Source organism: Muntiacus reevesi, chromosome 3 (genome assembly GCF_963930625.1).
Source record: "Muntiacus reevesi chromosome 3, mMunRee1.1, whole genome shotgun sequence".
Lineage (NCBI taxonomy): Eukaryota > Metazoa > Chordata > Mammalia > Artiodactyla > Cervidae > Muntiacus > Muntiacus reevesi.
In genome coordinates, this window is record NC_089251.1 from 112,893,573 (window position 1) to 112,900,583 (window position 7,011).

The window sequence follows — 7,011 nt, forward strand, 5'->3', positions numbered from 1 at the left end:
GGAACCAGCTTATTTTAGACCAAAAATGCCTAGACTGTTTGAGGTACAAGATGGTGCCGTGTATGTACCAATCCCACCTCTTAAGAAAATGTTTAAACTAAAAATAAACTAAATGCATGAGTCTTGTTAACATATAGGAAATGGTAATCCAGATCAACCATCACCAAACCACATCTTGATGACTGTCACACACATCTCTGCTGTTTTCCAAATAGGAAATCCCTTTGACCAGGGCCCTCCTGAAATTATGCCAAAGATTGCTTCCCTAGTTTTGTGTAGACCTGAGGAGTGGCAGAGTCATGTACCCTTCAAAGATCATTAAGCACCAGTCTTGGGCTCAGCCTGAATTCTCACTAAGCAAGAGTAATATAATTGCAATTATAGAAGTGATCCATTTTATCACTTTCTGAGAAAAATCTTCAGAGATTGAGACTCTTAATTCATCCTGGGTCTTATGGAATATTTAAATGAGAATAAGCAAGCAATAAATTGAAAACATCAAGAAACTGACAAACATACAACCTTTTATTGGTCAATCTTTTATTGGTCATTTATATGCCAGGTAGCAACATCACCAAAAACAAAACAGCTGTTTCCGCCTGAAAGCGCCCCATCTCTTCATTTGCCTTTTTGTTTCTCTCCTGAAAAGGAAGTATAAGCCAGTGTGTTAGTAATGCCCCAATTTATCCGTGCCCCTCCAGGTTTTCCCAAGAGCTGGTCTCAGTCCCATATCCGCATTTATCATCCACAGATGTCCACTCAGATTAGGTTTCATCCTAGACCAGTCACAGCGTGAGAAAATACCAAGCTAGACAGAACTACCTGTTTCTACCCAATCGTCTCCCACTCTCAAAGAAGGGGTGGGTGACTCCATGGCTACCCAAAACCACTGAGCGTGAGCAGCAGTCGGCCCTCAGTCCTCAAGGTAAAGACATAACAGTTGCTATACATTCTACTCTGGATGTGCTCTTGGCCTTAGTGCAGGCAAAATCTAGCAGACCAAGTCACAAAGCGTTTTTTTGTCATCTGGTTATGAACAGCCAATAAATGCAGCTTCCAAGGAAAGCCAGATGTAAGTGATACACTATAAATACAGGACTTTTACATACTGAGTATCTTTATTGGCTACACTACTTAGAGTCTTAACAACCTAAGTACAAATGGAAGTTGTGATAAAGCTTCAGCTAGACATTCAACTCACCCAACTCTGTAGATCCACACAGATGAAGACAGCTTTACTGGCAACAGGTCTTAGGGGGAGAAAAATATCAATCATGAGGCAAGAAAGCTATTGGTATAGCCCTCTCAAATACAAAAATCTTAGCCAGCAATTACTATACCAACTGCCAGTTTCATATATAGTTTCCCTTTAAGCTTAAGATTATCCCATTGTAAGGGGCAGAGAAAACAAGTTCCAAGAGAATTCAGCCTTGTCTGAAACTAGCCCACATGCTCTACAGCACACACGATGAGCACAGTTTCAGTACTACTATTCCTCCTCTTACGACCACCGAGACCAGGGTTTAGATCCGATGGGAAAGGGAACTGGAGGGTCAGGCTGTCTCCAATACCCGACTTTACCTTATTCTGAAAGCGCGGCTCCAGCGACAAGCTGGTGTTTTCAGTTACTTCAGTATCAGGCGCTGCCAGTTAAAAAACGGGGCAACCTGCAAAAAAGTGTGGAAGCTCTAACAAAAAACCTAATCTACACAGAATGTGATTTTGATGGAAACACATGGATTCAAGTGGAAGACTTCCAGCCCAAATCCTGAGATTATAGGAAAGGCGAGTGGCAGCTGCAGGTATTATGCTGACCTGTGCTGTCAAAGTCTCTCCATGTTGCTCTCGCATGCAGTTGGAGATCCCATGGCCACAACAGGCCACAGCCCTTGGAAACATGCCGTACTGAGCCACGAGGTGGCTCCCAAGTTACATCTTTAGAGAACCTACCGGGCCCTGAGGCTTGTGTTCATCACTGTCATGTCCTCTTCACTCACCAGAAAGGCCAACTTCAGTCATCCTGGAATCTTCTGGCACAACTAAAATGAGAACAACATTGTCCTGAATGACCTACTCGCTCCATTCATCTGGTTTTCAGAATCAAGGTTTTTGACTCACCTTTAGACTGATGCCTTAAGCTTTTCAGGGCAAAGACCCACAGCATGGCCACAATCTGCACCACTCGCCCCTGATTTCCCCAGCCCAGGTATCTAACCCACCCATATGTGCATCTCCATACTGGTTCTTGGCCTCTGCAAGCCACTTCTCAAAAGCCTTATTCTTGCATGTAAGACCCCACCAATGGAACATTTCTGGTGGCCTCTGAAAACGTCAGTTCTAATAAAGGTCTCTGGTTGTACCTGAGAAATGGCAAGTACAATGTCTTTTCCTGAAATGTTGCGGATCAGTTACAGCAAACAGAACGGCGACCGTCAAGGAAAACTGTCACTTTGGGCTCCTTTTTGACCACAGCAGCTATATGGAAGCAGCTGCAGCTTCGATAAGGGCCACGGGGGGACGGGGATCTAGGTCACAGTGCAGACCCAACGCTGCAGCCCTCAGACTCACCTAAATCCTGTGAGATGTCAGGACTCATCTGCTGGGACATTTTGGAAACTAAAAGAAAACAAACATCCTATAAATTCCGATCACCACCTTCTTTTACTATGTGCCAGTGGTGTGCCTCATTTTATCGCCACAGGATCGTTTCATCAACCCCGTCTTACACCAGATTTAGACTTGTTACTTGCCAAAGTCCCCTGTCAATGGAGAAAGTGACAACCTTGGGATTCAAAATAGGATCTGAATGACTATAGCCCGTCCTCCAGAAAACTTTGTCCTTATACCCACTAGGGTGACTTCCTTATCGTGTGTTGTGCAGCCAGATAATTCTGGAGAAGGTAGGCAAGTTAACATGCCCAAAGTCACGGAGCAACTGTCACAGGCATATTCAAGGTCTGGCTGACCCCACCACGTGGTCTCCCCTTACTTAAGCCACTTCAGTCCCAGAAACGCCGCACACCCGACCGCCTGCCCATGTTATTCACCGTCACACCGGAGCACAGGGCCGCGAGGGCCGCAGCGGGAGCAGGGCGTGGCCCACACAGCGTCCGGCTTCTTCCACTGCGCCTGAGAACCACGTGGCCTTCCGGATCTCGGCCCGACTAGGCCAGTAGGCCTGGATCCTCCGTGCCGCGCTCAACATCCCAACGCCTCTAGAGGCAGCCCCGGCAGGTGCGGCGCCCGTGGCAACCAGGCTAAGACCGGGTATGGCGGAGGATGGGCGTGGACCACTGCAGACAGAGAACCCAAGACACACAAGACGACCTTCGCGCGGCTGCCGAGAAAAAGGACGTTTGTGAGCCGGGAAGGGGTTTATATAGGCCCCGCCCCTCGCAGCTGTGCCTGACGATTGGAGCAGCGTACTGCGCGGAATGATGGGAGTTGTAGTTCGTTCGCCTCTGGCGAGCGGCCGACTGTCTGACTCGCAGTCCCAATCGCGTGTCGTGTGGGACTCTTTTCACTCGGTTGGAGGAAGCTTGTGTAAGTGATTTCTTCAGGATCCGAAGAGATTCCTCCGCCATCATTTAGCACTCAGTGAACGTCCAGTAACCCAGGACGGAGCTCATAAATATCACCGACTTTCAATATCGGGAAGTTAACCTTTAACCCAGTGAGCTTAGCCAGGGATTTTGGTTCCAAACCGCCTGAGAGCACGTCGAGGAGCAAAGACTGAGCAGGATTTCGGCGGAGGGATCTGGGGGCGGGCTTCCTTTCCAAATGGAAGAGGGGACTGATTACAGAACGCGTTAGGAGAATGCATTCTTTGTTCGGGCTTATCTCTTCGGCTAATAGATAAGAAAATTACTGAGTGCTTACTAAGTACATTAAGCTCGATTATCTCAGCTAGTTTTCAAAATAACCCTGTGTATGGGAATTACAATTATGCCTCTTTTGCGGATAAGGAAACAGAAATGGCTTACACAGATGTTAAGCGAGTTAAGACCTGAAATGCGGAAGTTCACCTCATACACCACACTCATAATCACTGTGCCATGTATAAGTTTTATCCATAGAATGAATAAGCATCTATCTATCTATCTATCTATATATATATATAAAGTAGTGAGACTCTGAGGTCTCAATGCAGGGGCCCCAGGTTCCATCCCTGGTCAGGGAACTAGATCCCACATGCTGCAACTAAAGATCCCACCAGTGGCAACTAATACCCAGGCGTCCACGCTCAGCCAGCTCTGACCCAGGCTCCTCTGTCCATGGGATTTTCCAGGCAAGAATACTAGAGTGTGTTGCTATTTCCTCCTCCAGGGTTGAACCCCTGTCTCCTGCATCTCCTGCATTGGCAAATGGGTTCTTTACCACTGAGGCACCTGACAAGCCCAAGATTCAGGCAGCAAAATAAATAATTTTTTTTATTTCCATTATATATTTTAATAAGAGACAAATTAGGAGAGAATAGTTGCAAAACATGTACTGAATAGGGGCCTTGCATCTAGAACATAAAGAACTCTTTTTTTGTTTGTTTGTTTTTGTTTAAGAACATAACTCTTAAGGAACTACCCTGGTTAGGAATCTGCCTGCCAGTGCGGGGAACAGGGATTCCGTCCCTGGTCCACGAGGACCCTCCATAACACTGAACAGCTAGGCCTGCGAGTCACAACTATGGAGCCTGCGCTCTGAAACCTGTGTGAGCAGCACCTATGGAACCCATGTGCTGCAGCTACTGAAGCCTGAGCTAGAACCTGTGCTCTGCAACAAGAGAAGCCACTGCAATGAGAAACCTGTAAGTAAATAAAAGGCTCTTAAAACTCAACAGTAAAAAGTAAAATCACTCTATTTTTAAAAAGGGGGAAAAGAAGGGGGGTGACAAAATTTGAAAGACACCCCACCAAAGAAGATAAACAGATGGCAAATAAACACATGAATGACGCTCAGTATCATAATACTACAAACACAGAGGAAGGGCTAAAAGTTAAAAAGATTGACAATATCAAACAACGAAGGAAAAGTAGAGCACATGGAAATTTCATACAATATTCAGGACTGTAAAATGGTGCAACCACTTTGGAAAATGATTTTGCAGTTTTTAAATAAATAAAAATGCACCTACCATCCAACCCAGCTGTTGCAGTACTAGGTATTTTCCAAGAGAGATGAAAAGCATACATCCACACAAAGATTTGAATATGAATGTTCATAGCAGTTGTATTTGTAATAGCCAGAGACTGAATATGACACAAATGTCCTTTAACAGGGATTGGATAAACAAATTGTGGTATATTAATACAGTGAAATACTATCATGTTGAGTGAAAGAAGCCAGATTATATACTATATGATAAATATTCTAGAAAATGCAAACTAATCTTTAGTGGCAGAAAGCAGATTGCTGGTTGTCTGGTAGAGGAGGTCAGGAGTGAAGAATTAAAGAAGGACAAGGAAAGAAAAAAAGAAGGACACGGAGCAACTTTTGAGACTAATAGAGATGTTCATTATCTCAACTGTGGTGGCTTTGTGGGTGTACACTTATGTCAAAATGCATATTGTACATTTTTAATATGTGCAGTTTACTATGTATCAATTACATTTTAATAAAGATGCTAAAAACAAGAAAGTAAGCAAGAGAAAATTCAGATCATGTAATTCACCTGCCCCACAATCACTGACTTCTCAACACATTTGGAATAAAGCTCAGTACCCTCGATGGCCTCTGAAGCCACAGGTGATTTGGCGGCTCCTCCTCTTTGCTTTCATTACCTGATCCCTGGTCTAGGAGGATCCCACATGCAGCAGAGCAGCTAGGCCCCCATGGCACAACCGCCGAAGTCCACACGTCCTAGAACCCATGCGGTGCAACAAGAGAAGTCACTGCAATGAGAAGCCCACACACTGCAATGAAGAGTAGCCGCCGCTCACCGAAGCTAGAGAAAGCCCAAGCAGCAACAAAGACCCAGAGCAGCCATTAAATAAATAAATTTTAACAATTAAATTTAAGAAGTAAAATAGAACTAAGATCTGGTAGCCGGTAGGAAGCTGCTGGGTAGCACAGGGAGCTCAGCTGGTGGCTCTGTGATGACCTAGAGGGGTGAGATGCGGGCGGGAGGGGAGAGATGTGTACATAGAGCTGATACACTTTGCTGTCCAGCAGAAACACAACATTGTCAAGCAATTATATTCCAATAATAAAATTCATTAATTACAAAATAAAGGAAAAAAACTAGGATCTGTCTAATGCAAACGTGCACCTTCTATGACACACAGTTACCCCAGAACTGCCCCGTGTGGTGGCTGCCATGATCTGTCTCACTTCGCAGAAGGGAAGCAGGGCTGGGGAGGAGAAGTGACTCGCCCCTTGGGGAGTCACATAGGCAGTCTATGACAAAATCAGCTGACAACTGGATTCCAGTGCCAGGCGCAGTCAGGGGCAGACACATGACCCCAGCCCACAGCAGGAACATCTAGGAGAGGAAGTTCAAGGAATCTGATGCTGACAGTGCACTCTGCCCACACGCTGACCACAAGGGCTTCTGGGATGTCTGGGTTCAAACTCCTTTCAAGCTGTTCCATGCCTCTCTGCCTTCACCCACTGCCCCTGCCCGAGTGCCCTTCCTTGCTCACCTCCCCAGCTCCCACTGTCCTTGGAGACCCAGCTTCAGCTTCAGCTTCTCCAAGAGGTCTTTTCTAACCCCGAGGCTCCCTAAGTCCAACTCTGTTGTATTTGAATGAATAATGAGTGAATGAATAAATGAATAGCACATCCACTTTTATTCATTCATTCAACCAGAAATATTTACTGAGCCAATCACTGAGGATACAGCCACTGGTCCTTGTCCTCAAGGGGCCTGAGTCTAGAAGGGAGATAGACATCACAAAGGACAAAAGGGCCTGTGACCTCACTAGCCAGTCAGTGAGGGGCTTCTTGAAGACATAGATCTAACCTAAGGCCTAAAATTGGGGTTAGTTACACTTTGAAGAGCAGAAGGGAAGTGTTCTT

The 7,011-nt window shown here is 45.6% G+C and overlaps 1 long non-coding RNA gene and 4 other non-coding genes across 5 annotated transcripts; all 5 read right to left on the reverse strand.

Annotated features, from left to right (window-relative positions):
* Positions 1-523: 523 nt before the first annotated feature.
* LOC136164769 (uncharacterized) lies at positions 524-3,260 on the reverse strand. The gene is made up of 6 exons (XR_010662406.1): positions 3,048-3,260; positions 2,569-2,616; positions 1,951-2,039; positions 1,582-1,667; positions 1,202-1,250; positions 524-641 (listed from the first exon to the last, which is right to left on the reverse strand). It is a non-coding gene; the product is annotated as an uncharacterized lncRNA (long non-coding RNA).
* LOC136165865 (small nucleolar RNA SNORD99) lies at positions 713-786 on the reverse strand. The gene has a single exon (XR_010662829.1). It is a non-coding gene; the product is annotated as a small nucleolar RNA SNORD99 (small nucleolar RNA).
* On the reverse strand, positions 1,429-1,554 carry LOC136165839 (small nucleolar RNA SNORA61). Its single transcript, XR_010662805.1, has one exon. It is a non-coding gene; the product is annotated as a small nucleolar RNA SNORA61 (small nucleolar RNA).
* On the reverse strand, positions 1,773-1,903 carry LOC136165820 (small nucleolar RNA SNORA44). The gene has a single exon (XR_010662789.1). It is a non-coding gene; the product is annotated as a small nucleolar RNA SNORA44 (small nucleolar RNA).
* On the reverse strand, positions 2,378-2,512 carry LOC136165802 (small nucleolar RNA SNORA16B/SNORA16A family). The gene has a single exon (XR_010662772.1). It is a non-coding gene; the product is annotated as a small nucleolar RNA SNORA16B/SNORA16A family (small nucleolar RNA).
* Positions 3,261-7,011: the final 3,751 nt, after the last annotated feature.